We start from the raw sequence: 18,382 nt of genomic DNA on the forward strand, positions 1-18,382 counted from the left end.
AATATACTAGAAAATGTTTCCAAACTGCTACAGTTTAAATACTCATATCCACCAGGTGGCGCTACATCCTAATTTGAATTCTGCTGTAGAGTCATTTATGGGCTTTCATAGCGTACTGGGATTTCTTTGTAAGTAAAAAAATTAAGCCGAACAAACCACACTTATGTCCATTTGTTGTTCTGGGGTTATATGGGTGACCCTATCTTGTTATGTATTAGATAGATAAACGAAAAGTGACGAAAAGTAAGCATGACGTCACTCTCGGTCTGGCCAGTCGCAGAGGCTTCTGGGTAGCTGCCGTGTCGGAGACATTTTGGATTTAAAGGGGCTGAGCTAGCCGTCAGTCCCAGCTCTCGGTAAGTGAAAAGCTGTATTTCCTCCGTGAAACGTTAGTGTTGTGTGAGCTTGTGTGTGCGGTTGTGTGCTTCGGGGGCATGGATTTTAGATGCTGCGTATAGAAATGAGCAGCTCTGCGCTTTGAAAAGGATGAACTTGCGACATTTAGCCGGGGAGTGGTGACGCTATCGCTGGCTAGCTGAGAGCTAGCTGGGCGCTGAGCGGAGCTCTACACAGATCGGGCAGTAAGAGCTTTCAAAACTAAAGAGTCTTCGATCATTAAAAAACCCACGGTAAACCCATCAAAATTCAAGTGTGACCCTAGAGATCATAACGAAATTGGTAGGTGAAAGAAGAAAATGTCATGGATGGCTAAAGCTATATGAAATTGTGTTATTCTAGAAAAGCGTCAGATGTCAGATTACCTGGTGTGTTTTGCGCTTTGAAGTGATGTCAAAATGTACACAGAGCTTTCTGTCCACATTAGCGGCAGTGCAGTGCTATTAACATGTAACTACCACGACTTTAGGATGGCGCCTCTGTTTTCAGCTGTTTCCCGTCATTATCTTCTCGGCTTGTTTGTGGGGAACTGCGATCTCGTCACAGGTGTCTGATTTTCCTGAATAATACTCCTCGGCATGGTACGATGCTGAAGTGAACATCTCTTCTTTTTTCCTAGCAATACGCAGGCATATTCATTTGTCAGACAGCCATTAGTGGGAAGCAGCCCTCCAGCTGCTGGTTTTGTGTAGTGATGGATGACTGAGGACAGTCAGTGGCACCTCCCTGCTGGTTGTTTCCAGGCCCTGCCACACCCTCTGGGTTGGCTGGCTCTCCTTTGTGTCTCTCACAGTGATACCGACACTGTGTTGGATTGCTGTTTTATTGTGCAGGAAATAAGGATTATTAATCCGGTGGTGTCAAACTTCACCAAGTGGACAGGAAAGGCGTCCCCTTGGGAGATGGCTTTGGTTTCTCCCACTGGCTTGGCTAGGAAGTTGCTGACTCCTCTCTGCCGTTTTCCCCCCATTTCCTCTCCCAGTATGCATCACACCCTTTCTCAAAAAGGGTAGGCTAGTAGGATTGTTTACAACTAAACACAGACAATTTTAAAGAAGACTAGATTATTATCTTAAGATGAGAGTTTTTAACCCTGCCTCACAGACAAAACAAAATGACTACGAAATTAAAGTTGGTAGCAGAGCGTCCACATTTATGCCAGATGTTATTGCGTTAATCCACTGTTGTGATCTCAGTGGGGGGGAAAGCACTACCTTCACAAGTGACGGTAGTGATGATAGATGGGTTAGAAGAAAAGAGACGGAGTGAGGATGGTGTTGGCCGAGAAGTAAAGTAATAATGTGAATCTTAAGGCATCCCGGGAGATGGAGACGAATGAAGGCTGTAGCTTCTGGATGAAGGTACGAGGCCCAGATTTCCACCGGTTAGAGGGGAGTGAGCCAGTCAATATGGAGTACGCCGACCTCTGTTTAAATTGTATTTCATTCAATACATTGTTCCCTGCTCTCATACTGGCCTCGTGGTGGGAAGTGCTGTAATTGCAGTTGTATGACCTTTGAGCCTTCTTCAAGAATGACTCATCTAACTTGTCTTCCCGGTCCAAGTTGGGTAACAAGAGCTAAATCGTGCCTATTCTGTTTATATTTTTCAGATTATTTTTAGGCTGCGTCTGTACATATGAGTGTAACTGGTGTGAGTCACAGTTTAAAGTCCACACATCACATCTGTTGAGATCCTGGAGTTTGTGAATTATGATTTTCTTTAATCATAGTATTCAAACCATCCAGTGCTCAACTGCACACCCCTGCTGCACGAGTCAGCCTATGAACATCGCTCGGGCGAGGCGACTGTGTGAGTGACGTATCATGGCAGTGTAAATATTTTCTGACGTGCTGAAGGTAAACGGTATATGAGGCATTTCATTCTTAGTGCCATGATGAGTATTATATGTAAATAAGCTCAGTATTGATATAAGAGCTCCTAGGATGCCAGACCATTTTGAGCCTGTGTCACTGAGGCTGTTCTGTTGTGCCTCATTAGGTCTCTTCCTTTGTGTGTGATGAGTATAGAGGAGAGGAGCAGGCTCTAGATCGGGATGACTCCCTCCCCCATCTGACCTGCTCCTCTGCACTCCTCTGTTTTTGTCCCTCTGTGGGCGGGCCCCGTCTCCCGACGTGCACCCAAGCTGATGCTGGTTGTTCTGACGAAGCACTGGGGAAGGTCACATCATCCCGCAGGCAGCTCCTCGTCCTCATCCTCACCAAAATTAGCATTCGTCACTCTCATTACTGTCCAGCTTCATTTCCATTCGCTTCATTTTCACACTGAACGTTTATTGTGTTATTTTGTGTTTGTTTGTTTAAAAAAAAACAAAACAAAGGATCTCTCTTTGGATTAGGAGGGCAGGTTTATGATGCCGTTTGCTGGTGTGTAGCGCTTTTCCTCAAGGAGGAGGACATTATTTCACCAGCTTTTCCCCGTGCCAAACTGTGAGGTTCTGCTCTGCTTCTGAAACCCAGGTTTGTTTTCTGGTACAAGCTGTAGCAGCAGAAAATATGATGAATGGCTTTTAGCCTTTAGCAGCTATTTGTCGCTTTGTTTAATGACTTTGTCATGCATCGCTCTATTATTCCTCTATATATTCCACCTCAGTTTTTGTAAAGCTACATTTCCTTAAAAACTCCATCTGCTTTACCATGGAGCGAGATGAACGTCTGTTAAAGCAATGCGTGTCGTGTGCTTATTGAAATGGCAGGTCATGTAGCTGTGGGCTGGCAGTTTTGTTCAAAATGCTTTCCTGGTATGCATTTTCTAGCAACCTGACTTAAGCTGGAGAACCTTCGGTCATACTTGACCCTCATTATTCTTGAACCCAATGATGAGGTCACTTGTATTGAAGCCTGCATCGAGTGAATGTATACTGCTGCGCACAGTAACGTGTGCATCACGAGGGCACGTAAAAGCACCGTTGGCCTTTTTGTTGGTATAAGAGGTCATAAACTAGATGTGTTGTCTTTCATTTATTTTGCTAGCATACTGCATTTTTGTGTTTCCATTTGATGATATCAGCTATTTCCCTCCCACATGATCTCATAAAACAAAGTAAATGTTAAAGATTAATCCAAGGGCAGAGAACAACAGGACTGCTGGACTTCTCATATACCTCTTTAAACACTTGGGGAAATATTAACTCGAGCCGTCTGAGGAAAGAAACTCCCTAATTGGAGTGCTTTATTAAAAGTAAAGATGCTGGCTCACATGAAAGCACTTCTCTTGTAGACCTGGCTTTCATCCATACAGGTGTTAAACAGCTGAGTCGGAGGAGCTCTACAGGGTAATAAGCTGTTTGATCTGCGAGCAGTGTTGATCTTTCAAAGAAAACATTTCATATCGTGCTCGCAGGAGTGAGGCGTCTCACAGCCAGACTTTCAAACAACTGCAGGCACAGATGAAAAATATAAAGCTGTCTGACACGCCTTCATGCAAAGTAAGGGTCTCTGCAATATTTGCTTTGGCTTTAATGAAGCCTCAGTCCTTTGGCATCTCTGTTGATCGTGCAAATAGAAGTTCTAGTTGATTTGTTTTTGGCACTTGAGTTTCATGGAACTGAGTGAGGGTTTTTCTTTTGTTTTTGTTTTCTTTTGAGTCTTTTCTGTTCGCTTTCATGTTTGCTTTTGCCTTCTAAAACCCTTATCTTCTAACGGCTTATTATTAGATTTTATAATGCATATTATATAATGTATTATATAATTATATAATGTATATTGTGAAAGCAGTTCTAAGCCAGCACCAAATACAACACTACAGAGTTAATATTTCTGTAGGATTGCTTTTGTACTTTTAATTAGAGTTCAGTCAGTTTGGGATAGAAAAGGGGGCTTCTCTTAAGAGGTTGGCTGTCTCTTTGAATTTTCCATTGTACTGCTCCCCGATTAGAATAAGTATAGAGGGGGTGGTTATATATGAAGTCGAGCGTGCTCCCCTCGTGGTACCATAGCTAATAAGCTCAGCATTGCTAAATACCATTGTTGAAGTGTTTTAACAGCTTAAACAAATGGCTTCATGCTTTACCTGGGCTGTGCAGAGAGTTCAGTCATTTCTCTCCCTAGAGATAAATTTGTCACAAAACAGAAAATTTTGCTTTTTTTTTTTTTTTTTTTGTATGTTTTGAATTCGCAAATTAATTTAATCTGTCGGATTCATGAGGATAGCAAAGGTTTTAATTAGAGAAAAATGGGTGGTGGGGAGAATTAAGACCGTTCTGTGTCCCCCCCATAACATATAAAATAGTTTTAGGTCACCCATCTCTTATCGGCCCCTGCTGCTGTCCTGCCCAGCCGGAGACCCCAGCAGTTGCTTATTTTGTTGCTTTCCACAGGCTCATTGGCATTCAGTTGTCCACTAGGCAAGTACAGCAGCTGGCCCCTGGCTGGCTGTTCGGCGTGGTACATATTAGTATAATGAATAACACCCTCATGACAGAGCCCAGCTGCAGTTACATGATGTGACATGCACAGGAGGGACATGATTGCCCAAAACTAGCTGTAAACCAGCTGGGTTTGTTTACCATGTTTGATTTAAAGTCAAAGTCCTCTGAGAATATGCAAGCAGATAAAGTCATCTTTACAGGAGGTTTAAGGACATAAGAAAGCAGCAGTTAGTCCACCAAGAGAAATTAATCAGCAACTATCTTGATAACTCATTAATGGTTGTGCCTGAATTAAGCCAAATACGCCCCCGCCATCATGCTTCCTGTTGTCACAATACAAAATAAAGAGCTCTTCACTGCAGTTCTTTGGGCCTGTTTTTAGTCTGTTTATTTTCTCTGCTGCTTTAAAAGACAATTGGAAGTGGTAAAGAAGGGAGTGGCTCACTAATGGTGTATTTTTATTTATTTATTTTTTACTGCGGATGGGTCTCAGCTGGTGTTTTTGTTACTGCAAGCTCCCGTTTTTCCTTAACTATTTCTCCTCAGTGCTGTTAAAATGCAGAATGCAGTAGTTCCAACACTGGCTGCACCCCAGCTGGAAGGGCAGGGCTGCGTTTTGCACTGACATTTGCATGATGTAGCCAGTAGTGATGTGGCTCATTGAGTCATAAGTTATCTTTATGTTATTTAGGTAAAGTGTTCCATGGACTCGCCCGAGGGCTGACATTTCTAAAAACGACCATCACATTACTAACTCGCAGAGGTGTTTTTAAAATCTGTCGAGTTGGCCAGCTGCTGTGCTGCTGAAGCTTTTGCTACATCATTCTCTCCTTCAGTCGCCAGTGAATCATGCACCAAGCATGGCTGGCCTCTGTTTGGGTGCTGGCACCAGAGAGAAACCATACTGCAGCAGCTGTGTGCCCTGTGTTACACAGCGAGCTGCAGCCCTGCTCCCAGCCTGAGCTTATTATAGGTGCCAAGTCCCAGCAGTCGCTCCATCAGCATGATGTGTCCCATGGCTCTCAGCTAGGCTATATATATATATATATATATATATGTATGTATGTATGTGTGTATGTGTGTGTGTGTGTATGTGTGTGTGTGTGTGTGTGTGTGTGTGTGTGTGTGTGTGTGTGTGTGTATGTATGTGTGTATATGTATGTATGTATATGTATATGTATATATATATGTATGTTATGTTTTATGTAGCCACCCTTCTTTCTTTCTGTTTGTGCTCAATTTGTGTGCTTATACAACTGCTGACGTACTTCTCTTATGAAATTTGAATCTCTAATCTGAGCTGTAGCAATAAACATGCATTCATTTCCCCTTTTATTGCCATCACCTTGCTGCAGGATGAGGTTGTGATCTTATTAGCAGAGTAGCATCTGTCAGAATTAGGAACATACATAATCAGAGAATGCCTTAAGTGCTAATTGTGTAAATGATCATTAAAAACTAAAGATGCATTTGGTTAAAGAGAGGAACTGTACTGAGACGTGTTTTGACATTTGCAGTGAGCTGAGCCAAATTAGCTGTGCTCTTAGGCTTTGTTCTGTGTTAAGCAAGCACAGCTGTATGTTTGACACATCATTATGAAATTGTTACAGCTGCTGCTGGAATTTTCCTACAGTGTCTCAGGCTTTTCCTCCAATCTTTTACAGGTTTCCCTGAGCTAAAAAGATGTCCACCATGGTGTACCCACGGGAAGAGAAGCTGGAGAAGCTTTCTCAGGAGGAGATCATCTCGAACACAAAGCTCGTGATCCAGGGTCTCGAGGCCCTGAAGAACGAGCATAACTCCATCCTTCACAGCCTCCTGGAGACCATCAAGTGCCTAAAGAAGGATGAAGAGGCCAACCTGGTGCACGAGAAGTCCAATCTTCTCCGCAAGTCAGTGGAGATGATTGAATTGGGCTTGGGAGAAGCACAGGTATGACTGAGAAGTTACAAGGATTTACAGAATTGTATGTTTGAACCTAAAGAGGAGATTCAGTTTAACCACGCTGATGATATGAGTGAAAGAAAAATTTGTGTGTTGTCAGACAAACAGAAGGGTTTCTAAAGTGGTAGATTTGTTTTATTATCTTCTTTGGTTGTTCCTGCTTCCTCACAGCTTCCTCATTCTATACTGAGCCTGTGCTGTGATCATGATTCACTGAAATTCAGACCCAGTTTATACTCTGCCGCCCTGTCACCGTAACATTTTGTCCTTGATAAATATCGCTGCTCTTCAATGTTGTCTCTATCCCAGGTGATGATGGCCCTGTCCAACCACTTGAACGCGGTGGAGTCGGAAAAGCAGAAGCTGCGCGCACAGGTGAGGAGGCTTTGCCAGGAGAACCAGTGGTTGCGGGATGAGCTGGCCAACACCCAGCAGAAGCTGCAGAAGAGTGAACAGAGCGTGGCCCAGCTGGAAGAGGAGAAGAAGCACCTGGAGTTCATGAACCAGCTCAAAAAATACGATGAAGATGTCTCACCCACTGTAAGTAATGATTATACAAAGATTATAGGCCTTAATGTGGGATTAGATTGGTACATTAAAGAGAACTGATTTTTGTGTGTATATGGTCTGTATTGCAAGAGGCATGTAGGAAATATATTCGTCCTTATTTATGTTCTTAACTGGAACATTTTCAGCTAAATAGATTCAAGTTGGATTTAGCATAAGAAGGGAAATGGAAAAAGACTTTAGTTTTTCTTGTAGTTGCTGATATAACTCTGAAGGACACGAGACTGTCAGCATAATTGGCCGCAAGGAAAAAAAACTCACTGTTTTCGTTAAAACAAGAAAACTTTGCATTCCTTCCTGGAATGAGCCATTCTGGTGTGGTCCTCATTGATCTGGTGTCAAGGATAAATCTCTCTATTTTCTTACCATATTGTTAGTCACAGATAGTGGATGCAGGCTATTACAGCCTCTAACTGCTTAGCTGAGCAGGGGCCCATCCAGCCAGAGCCAGAAAGTTCTTGTCTTCCATTTTCCACATTAAAGAAATCTTTTAGTGAAGACGGATGAGTGCAGTTTATCCTTAAGATCTCATTTATCCTTTCAAGGGGAAATAATTCTTGAATAGTCTGTTTAATGTTCCCATCCTAATTGTTTATGATGATGATTATTACCATTTTTGTATTTGTTAAAATAATTTGTTTTGTTCATCTTTGAAATTTACTCCTTGTGATGTATTATTAAGGATGATGGTAAATGAAATCTTCACTTTTCTAAATAACAGGCTCGCCTCATCTCTCCCTGTTAGACGTTAACACACATTTCACATGTCTGATAAAGGCAACTCTTGAATTATACCTGTTGTTCGTTAGAGAGTCTGACTGGCAGGTTTTTCATCCTCTCAGCAGGAGGAGAAAGACAGAGAAACACCAAAGGACTCCCTGGATGACCTCTTCCCCAATGATGAGGAGGAGCACGGCCAAGGAAGTAAGAACAAACGGCAACAATGACTCATCTGATTATCTGAATAAGAGAGAGCTGTCTTTCTTGGTTTGCTGTCGGGATAATATTGAATAAATTGTGTCATGCATGATCTCGGTGTAAAATAACCTGGCTACCTTATTCCAGGACAGTGGTGTGTGTTACAGTTTTCTACTCACTAGAGCCAATCTGACCTTTTGATTTTGCACGTTTCCTTTGTCCCCCACAGTGCAGCACCAACATAACAGTGCAGCCGTGGTCGCAGCCCAGCAGGGAGGCTATGAGATCCCAGCACGTCTGAGAACCTTGCACAACCTGGTCATCCAGTATGCCTCTCAGGGCAGGTACGAGGTGGCCGTGCCCCTGTGCAAGCAAGCTTTGGAGGACCTGGAGAAGACCTCGGGGCATGATCACCCTGATGTGGCCACCATGCTCAATATCTTGGCTTTGGTGTATAGGTTAGAAAACATACTGTGTTTGGCTTTTCGGTGCCGTGTATCCTGTTTTATTTGTTGAGCTACACATGGTGTTCTCTGTTTCTCCTTTGCACAGGGATCAGAATAAATACAAAGAGGCAGCCCATCTGCTCAACGACGCTCTATCCATCCGTGAGAAAACCCTGGGCAAGGACCATCCTGCTGTAAGACTTCACGGTTGCCATGGCTACCATATCTTCATATGGACTCATCCATGTTTAGACAGATCAGATTAGTTATCTTTTGTTTGTTCATAACTCCCAAAGACTCAATAGGAAGGCAATATTCTTTTTTACTGTCCTACTCAATCAGCCTGTATAGATTTTTCCGACTATTAAAGTATGGATTTCTGACCATGTGCCTGCAGGCTTGAAGAGATCAGTCATCAGTGTTCAGTGTCTGCCTGTACATCCGGCATTAACCATTGAATCCTTGCAGTTTTAATACAGCAACCAAAAGGGAAACGTTAAAAGACACAGTTTCCTTTTTGTGCACAGATGTGTAAGACTACTAACACCGAAGCACTAAAACTCCCCACAAAGCCTAAAGGAAGCCTGTAAAGCTCAGCTGCACTGTGGCCTTTGCAGTTTGTCACAAGGCACTTACTATCTAGGTTTTTCTGAGAACACTGAACAGCATACATTTTCGGACTATGATAATTCCTTGAAAACAGTGAATTTTGAAATCTAACCTGCCAGTACAGTCATTCTGGTTTTTATTTTTTCCAGGTTGCTGCCACCCTGAATAACTTGGCTGTGCTGTATGGAAAGAGAGGGAAGTACAAGGAGGCCGAGCCTCTGTGTAAGAGAGCTCTAGAGATCAGAGAAAAGGTAGGCCATATCCCTGGATTGCACCAGCAGGGCACTGCTATCGAGGTCTCATCTCAAGGCTAAACCAGTGAACAATTAGCCCATTGTTATAAAGTAATTAACAGTGGTAACATTTCCAAAATGTCAGTCAAAGCTAGTGTAATACCAGCTACTATAAATAGGAAAAAGAGCAAATGATTTTCTTAAATTGTCTGTGAAGTTTCCACTGGGGGCCATTCCTTTGTCAGCAGGGAATTAGGGTTTAATTGAGAGCGCAGCTGAAAATGGATAGCAGGCGTTGGGGGAGCGAGGAAGGAGATGGATAGGAGACATGACAAAACTACCGAGCTCAGCATGGTACAAAGAGTCTCTCTTTGCCCGAAAGCTCTATTCTGTAGCCTCGCTATTGATCGGCCAGCCTTTTATTAGATCTCCTGAGTGCCTGCAGCAGGCTGACGTACTGCCTGGTGAAAGCAGCAACAGGATTTGGAGCTATAGAAAGGAGAGATGCACTGAGGCAGAAAGACAACCTGAACATATACTTTTCTGATATCCATCAGGTCCTGGGGAAGGACCACCCAGATGTGGCCAAACAGCTGAACAACCTGGCCCTGCTGTGTCAGAATCAGGGCAAATATGAGGAGGTGGAATATTACTACTGTCGTGCCCTGGAGATCTACGAGTCCAGGCTGGGCCCAGATGATCCAAATGTGGCCAAAACCAAGAACAACCTGGTGAGCGAGAAGTTGACAGGAAATCCACTCGCATGGTCCTTTTTCTCGTCTTTCTTTCAAACCTTTCACTTCTAATGCTGTACTTGTTGATAAGAACTGCAGTCTCTGTTGAGCTGTGAGTGTAACGAGGTAAACGCAGGCAGAGTTTTCTTTGGTTGCCAACAGACTCGATCATTTGTTCTGTCAGCCTTGGTCTCTGCGGAGGTGTTGAGCTTGTATATTGGTGCCAGCCTGCAAAGATTCCACTTGAAATGTCTTTTAAACTCAACTGTTTTTTGTTTTTTTTTCCCCTCCCTTTTTCTTTCAAAAGGGCACGACTTACTTCAACACAAGATTTTTATAAAAGTTAGCAATCAATTTACTCTTGCAGCATAAGATTTGTCACCTCAAAAGGTGTTTAAAGAACTGTTTCGTGTCACTTAGCATTGCTTAAAGAGCACAAGGTTAGTAGTCTTTTATCTGCTGTTCTGCTGCATCTTCAAGGCTTTCCTTTTCACTTATGTCCACACTGCCTCACTGATGATGGAGAGAATTTATGTACAGCGAGGGAGGCAAAATCTGATCCAGTAAGCCCGTTTGGTTCAACACTAAAATCCCCTTTTACCTCTTTGTTCTTCAGGCATCCTGCTTTCTCAAACAGGGGAAATACAAGGAGGCTGAGATTCTCTACAAAGAGATCCTGACTCGTGCTCATGAGAAAGAATTTGGATCTGTTGATGGTAAGGTCATATAATGGCTACTGGAGCGTGCATGTATAGCAGTAAATGTTTAATTATATTAGTACAAATGAGAATTTTTATTCTTACCAGTGAATGACTATAAAATGATCTCAGGAGAACTGCAGCTCAGTAATTCAGCATCATTTTGTTGTTGTTTTTCACTTTTCTTATCCATCCACTGTTTGTGCCACACCAGCGAGCAGTGATGGACAGGTGGTTAAAAAGTGGACTTGTGTCTAAGCACGGTACCAAGCTTCACCATTCAGAGGACTCGATCTTTCTGAAGAAATAAAGAGTTTGCTTTGAAAGATGAACTCTTGCAATTTTCTTCTTCTTTTGGTTTAAAGTAAGCTTTTTTGTTGGCTTTCCTCCATGGATTAGACTGACTGCTTTGAAAAAGGAATAAAAGTCACTTGGCACAAAGCAGCGCTCTGACGCCTTTTGACAAAAACATCCAACTTTTTCAGAGAGTTTATTCTTTGTGTGTCACTTACCTTGATAATATTGTAAGATTTTTTTTTTCTTCTTTTCTTTCTTTTTTTAATACTAAAGTGCTTTGAAGGTTAAGGTGACGCAACTTGAAGCAGCAACAGTTAACCATAAATATTCTTTCTTCTTAAGGTGGCAGCACTTTATGCAATAATCATGTTTTATCTTCTTTGTCTTTATTACCTCAACAGTAGTATCGTCTTCCTCTCTACACCATTAAAAACAATTTTAATGGTGCTTTTGTACTGTCTGTAATTTGTTTGGGGACGAATCTGCAGTAAATTTATTAAAGCTGTTACACTCGTACTCTATTACTAAACCACCAGCACATCAAGCAGGTGCAGATGTTTGCCTAAACCAGTAATGATCTTTTAAATGAGTTGCAAGTTTGCAAACAAAATGTCATAAATAAATTCCCTTCTTTACACCACCTGACCTGGAAACCCGAATCAGCCCAATATTTGATGTGCTCGCACATGCACAGAGGTATAAGTAACTGTCCCAGGGTGTCAGCAAGATGGGTGCTAGACTTTCCTCAGAGTCATGACCTCACTTCCTGTTAAGTCTTATTTCTGTTGGCTTAAATAGTTAAAATAGTGCTTGACTTTTTAATGCTTGGTCAGATCTACTGTGCCATCAGTCTAAAATCTTAGATGGATTCTGGTGAATACTTGGAAAAATATGAAGCCTCAGAAATGTTATAAAATCCATTATGGTAGTAACTGGAATAACCCGTTGAACCCACATTCATTTTCGACCCACTGGTGGCGGTACAGCACTTGAATACTTAATAATTCCTTTACCCCTTCGCAGCTCTGCCTCCTTCTGAAATGGCTCAGTCACATGTTTCCAGATTCACTCTTTAGCCAAAGCGACACACGTTCACTCTTCCACCACATGTAGCTGATTTCACTTTTCCAGGCATGAGGCTAATTATTTAAAATCCCAACGCATACACCATCTCTCCTGTCTGTCTGCAGCTGACAACAAGCCCATCTGGATGCACGCCGAGGAAAGGGAGGAGAGCAAGGTGAGCGGCTCTCTGTAACCGTCCTCGCGTGAATTTGAGCAAAAGCTAAACAAACAAAACTTGTTTCAAACCGCTTTTCTAACACAAGGCTGAGAAATGAGGAAAGCATGCCACTTCGTCATAATAGAAATGCAATCCTTGAACTAATCCCCGGAAGTTAAATGATAGTTAAACATAAACACAGGAACACAATATTGCTCATTCATTTGAACCACACCCCTTCACGTTTTTCTTCCTCTTCTCTCTTATTTACTTCCAGGGCAGGCACAGAGACAATACTCCATACGGAGAGTACGGCGGCTGGTACAAGGCCTGCAAAGTCAATAGGTGAGGCGGAGACTGATAAGAGTGTTTTATACAACATGGTCACGTGACAAAGGCAGAAATTTATTATTTAATTTGCTTTGTATGTCACTAACTTGTATCGGAAGCTTTTTTTTTTTGTAAAAATATTATTATTTTTAGACTTGTGTAACTTATGTAACTTTATTTGCTTTGTTCAGATTCAAATAACGAAACTTGTCTGTGCATCCAGCCCTACAGTAAACCACCACCTTGAGGAACCTGGGGGCTCTGTACCGCCGCCAGGGCAAGCTAGAAGCTGCTGAGACCCTGGAAGAGTGCGCTGCGAGGTCTCGCAAGCAGGTCAGCATAGTTTTCTACGTGAAAATAGTAATATGTTCCCCATGTTAGCACAGTGAATCTCATGATATTTCTTTCCCTTTCCCTACATTGCTATGGATCCAGAGCAACACAGTAAGTTGATTTGTCTCTAACTAGAGCCTCCACTTCTCTCCCCTAACATCACTCCCATCTCACAGTCATTTAAAACGTGTCCCAGTGCTTTGAAAGCATTAATAGGGGAAAGGAAACATGAAATCACGTTTAATTCCTCCATTTAACTTTGCACTCCTGCCAATATTGACATGCTGACGGCTACATCAGTGCTACTTCTGACTGTTTTTGTTTTGTTTTTTGTTTCTTTTTTCTTGCATCTGTGTGTTGCACCCATCAGGGCATCGACCCAATCCACCAGACACGTGTGGTGGAGATCCTGAAAGATACAGAGGGCGACAGGCGGAAGAGCAGGGACAGTCTCGCCAGCGTTAAGTATGAGAGCGGCTCTGAGACCGGCGAGGAAGTGAGTATGGGCGTGGAGTGGAACGGGGTGAGTACAAATCCACTATGGTTGAGTCAACGTGTCCGCTGGCCTCTCTGGAAAAACGAGGCTGTGTTGGTAATATCACAGCGAGGGTGTACTGGTACAGGATGCTCAGAATAAAGGACAAAGACGTGTTATGTGTTTAAAAGGAGAGCCGAGAGGATTCCTTTCTGTTAGGTTAGTGCAGTGAGGACAGCGACTCCGCTGGCTCAGAGCCCGTCAGGAAGCCCTCAATGAGTCCAGACTTTACCAAATCACCTGGATGACCTTGTAATTATGCAAGTCATCACATTGAAGCACACTTTATTTTGATTTAGTGGATTATCCACTCAAAAGCCTGTTCTCGATTTGGGCTCCACCCAGTGAGCTATACCTGTACCAGTCCACCATCTCCCTGTGAATATACCACCATGAGATTTAGCTGCAAGTTCAAAGTGTAACGCTGATTGAGTGTCTTGGCATGCTGCACCCTCTTTATTTTGACAGCATCAAAACTCAGTTTTGGACTCCATGTTAACCTTTTTAATAAAGGCAATTTTTCTGGCGATGCTTTTGCACAAGTGAAGCAGTAACTATGAGGCACAGGTTTAGACTGTGGCACCCTGGCAACACATTAAACATTCATATGCTCAGAGATATAGCCTGTCTAAATCTCTAATAGGATGTGTCATGTTTCTGCCATTAAGCACAACTGACAAGGTTCCTGATATCGTCGGTGCTCGTGCCTCTGCTTGTCCCTCTGCTCAGTAATCAGAGTGGATGATATGTAAGAGTTCATCCTGCTGCCTTATTGTAATGTTCACTCTGGCTGTTAGCTGCACTTTTGGCCTTTTACAGTGAGAAAATAGGCTATAAAACATGGCGCTCTATGCAGTCAAATTGGCACCGCTGTTGCTGGGGCGCAGTTCACCCCCAAATAATGAGACTTGCATAAGGCATGAGAGCGTTGGCAGGGATGCCTCATCTGAGCCTGTGCCTCACCCCTCACTTAAGTGCAGCCACGCCCTCCGCTGCGCCAACCCAGTCCAAACATGCATGCAGCAATGCCAGCCCGCTGGGCCTCCCCTCCCCTTAACAACACACACTAACGCACGTCATGTGTTCAGTGTGTTTTCACTTGGTTGAGAAGTGTCTTTTCTTTAACCTGATGTCTGCTGCTCTGCACATGTTCATAAGCGTAACACGGCTACTCCACACTGCTTCACAGCGCACTGCAGCAAATGTTAACGGCATGTGTGTCTGCATCTGAGCGTGCACCTGTCTGTCTTTGAAACATGGCCTGGCATCCAGAGGTGTGTGTGTGTGTCTGTGTGTGTCTGTGTGTGTGCCTGCATTTCATTAGCCAGCGTGTAGCTATAGCAGCAGGAGTTAAACTGACTCAGTTCAAACAGAAAATATATTCATGACATTCTCATGCTTTTTCTGACTATTTTCTAGTCATGTTAACTTCTGCTTTTTGACTAAGCAAGTTTTGTTTTTATTTATAACAAATTCCATCCATCCATTCGTTTTACACAGCTTAAAATGGTTATTGTCTTTCAAAGATTAGTGTAGGAAAGAGTCTACTTGTGTCTTGCCGCATGGTGATGTGGTTCAGAGCTGTCACTCACCTTTGCTTAAAGTCTCATCTCCTCTTTCTTCTGCACTCAGTCTGCTGTGTCATTAACGTTGTGGAAGTTGTTTACATGCTTCAGATGTCTCAAAAAGCACTTCCTGTTTTGCTATTAAAGTGGCGCTTGTCTAGGAAATAACCATGAGACGACAGCTTGTCAGCGCGTTTGTGCTTGTGTACAGGTTAATTACTGACGTGTATGTGTGGCTCTTGTTTAAAAAAAAAAAAAAAAAAATTGCATGATTCCACTTCCTGTGTGTCTGTAAGTGGTCTGCTTTAATATGCTGCCTTTTTAGCTGCATGTTTTCCAGATTTCACCTTCTGACTTTTTTTTTTCCTCATCCCCCTTCCCCCCCTTGTGTTTGTCAATAACGTGCCTCCATGTCAATTCCTCTTGCCATGACAACCAATCAGCCTGTCAGTCAAATTTGCTCTTCTCATTCAGTGGATTGTACTCTCCCCCTCTCCACACAATAAGCTTGGGTGGGTTGGTATTTAGGTACTCGATGAGTAGAATAGATTAGTTTGTTAGTCAGGTGAGGACGTAGGTGGAGGATCGTGTGTTAGATGCAGCTTCTGTGAAATGTATACTACTTAGGTTTATTCATGTCCCACCATCAGTGTGATAGTTATCGAAGTATTCCCATTTCAGTGCTGCTGCTTGCAGATGTCTCACGTCTGCAGTGCACAGTCACCGGCTGGGCACTGTGTGCCAAGTTCAGCCTTTCTGGTACCCCAAGAGGAAAGAGAAACAGCTGAGTCACAGTGACTGCAGCCAGCACCTACTGCTTCACTTACCTGCTAGTGTAGCATCTAAGACAGATGTAATCTTTCAGAGAGAATCGGAGACTGATGCTCCCATATCATTTACCGTTTACTAAATTAGGGTTTAGAAAAAGAATAATCAGCCTCCAATCTGCAGGAAGTTACTGAATCTAGTGCAAGTCATGGGTAATTTATCAAAGCGTAGATGTCTAGAGTAGGAAGCCCAACCCAGAGCTCTTAATCTTACGATGTGTGCCTTCTTTTTTTTCTTTTTCTTTTTGTCTGTTTCTCTCTTTTATCAGGCCTAAGCCATCAAGACTATTCCTCCATCCTTCTCTCCTTCCCCAACACAATAGCAAAAGGATGTGTGTTGTCATTCCCTCTGGCCTTCTCTGTCCAACAGCTCCTCTGCCATTCCTGATGCTCCCCCCTCTCCTGCGGCAGAGACTCAGAAAGCCCCCCTCCTGGTTGTCACCTCTCTCCCCTGTTCAACTGACAGCTGCTGGGACGTTTGGTCTTCTCACCTCTGCTCTGTTTTCTCCTCCTTACTTTCTCTCTCCCTGTCCTTCCCTCTCACTAACCTGCGTCACCCCTTCCCCATGTCGGAACTTCAACTCTTTCTGTCACAAAAAAGACAAAAAAAAAAGAAAAAGAAAGTCATTGTGTGTAATCTTTCCACGTGAGGAAGTAACTCGCACATTTTTCCTCTATTCAGACCCGTGTGTCTTTACCACAGGGGCACAGCAGATTTATTTATTGGCTCATAAGAGGAGCAGCCATTTATTGAAACAAGGCAGAATAGCTCCAGACATCACTCCAGCACATAACCAGATAAAGCGCTACAGATAATGAACTTCCACGGTTACTCTGCATTGTTATCGCTCCAAATTTGTTTGCCTTGAGCACTACAAATGACAGCTAACATCAAAGCTAGCATCCAACCCGGTGCCTGTATTTAGCCATAATTGTATCTTTTTGGTTTTTTTGCCAGTGTGTATTTGACAGTTTGAACTAACGCCTGCGATCAAATGCTTAACAAGTTTTAAAATGAATGGTACTGTATAGTTTGACACGTTGACAGTCAGCGGGAAGAGTAAAGGGAGTGTTGCCAATTTTGTTTTGGGGTTGTTTTTTTTGTGTGTTTATAGATATATTTGCTATTAATTTGTTTTGGTTTATTTTGTATGAAATTGTTTACATTTTCTAAATACTTTATTATTATGTGGCTCAATATAAAGGCAGTAGTATGTCAACATTGCGTTGCCCGCTGTGACGGGACCGGAACAGGATGGAGGCCAAAACGTGACGGCAGATTAGCCAGATCACAGCAAGCTGTTGTGTCGCCATGGTAATTTATTTTCAGCTTCTGCTTACTCGCTTCAGTGTGACTGTTTCAAGCTTTAGCAAAGGCTCTACAGTCACGTGCATTTACAAAGGGAATTAGCAACATTGGCTGACACTGTGAAGCCCACACAATAGCAGAGACCTACTAGCACAAACACTGGCCACCTGAGTGATCTCTATATAGTTTAATAAATGGGCATAAATGCCCACAATTGCCTTGATCTGTTGGTGTAGCAGTAGAGGATAGCATCGTAAATCAACAGAAACCTGGATCCTACAGTAGTTGTAGTGTGTATTCATGTGTATGTTTGGTGGTACAGTCGCAGCGCCCGCTATGGATGCTGTATTTTGAACACAGTTTGATGGACTTTTTCTCACACAGTTGTTTGCAAGTAAACAGTCGGTGAATCATGTTTTTAGACACCAGGAGTACAGTGCGAGTGTTTCCTCAAGATCAACATTATTTCAGATGTTTAACTAACTGAATGTAAATGATTTCACATCTTGGAAGTGTAATAGTAGGCTGTATTAATAGTTGACAAGTGCATTCACTATATGGCTTTTCATCATGCTACTCGCCTTGATTCTTCATTCCTTCCCATGCGAACACCTATACTTCTAATGCAACTATGAACAAAATAAATAAATAAATAATAAAAGACTGTCCATCACATAATTATGGCAATATTGTTGTGTTAGTGGAATGCTTATTTATTGAACTGTCTGTTCTCGACATATGTAGTGTGACTTTCAGTTTCCTAAAGAACATAAATGGAAAAGTCTATAACGCACTTAGTAAGTAGGATTGCATTATAATTACCATTCTGCATTGTGAAGGTTATTGCATCGACACTTGTTGGTATTCTCAAATAAAGTTTTTCCATTTGTGAAGTCTGTCTTTTCTCTGCTTCTGATGCAAACAGACACACACACTCCTGCTTTGAGGTTTTAATGTCAGCTGCTGAGCCAAACAAGCAACAGAAATCGCATCTGTACACACAGCTCCCTCTGCTGGTACTCCTGTAGT

At 42.7% G+C, this 18,382-nt stretch overlaps 1 pseudogene across 1 annotated transcript; it reads left to right on the forward strand.

The window, feature by feature from the left end:
- The first annotated feature begins 218 nt into the window (after positions 1 to 218).
- Positions 219 to 18,246, forward strand: LOC143421833 (kinesin light chain 1-like; annotated as a pseudogene). The gene is made up of 14 exons (XR_013101446.1): positions 219 to 356; positions 6,451 to 6,718; positions 7,040 to 7,270; positions 8,143 to 8,221; positions 8,445 to 8,673; positions 8,768 to 8,855; positions 9,420 to 9,521; positions 10,061 to 10,234; positions 10,854 to 10,953; positions 12,423 to 12,472; positions 12,732 to 12,799; positions 13,008 to 13,117; positions 13,488 to 13,640; positions 16,314 to 18,246. The product of XR_013101446.1 is annotated as a kinesin light chain 1-like (transcript).
- Positions 18,247 to 18,382: the final 136 nt, after the last annotated feature.

The sequence above is a fragment of the Maylandia zebra genome, linkage group LG13 (genome assembly GCF_041146795.1).
Source record: "Maylandia zebra isolate NMK-2024a linkage group LG13, Mzebra_GT3a, whole genome shotgun sequence".
Taxonomy (NCBI): Eukaryota; Metazoa; Chordata; class Actinopteri; order Cichliformes; family Cichlidae; genus Maylandia; species Maylandia zebra.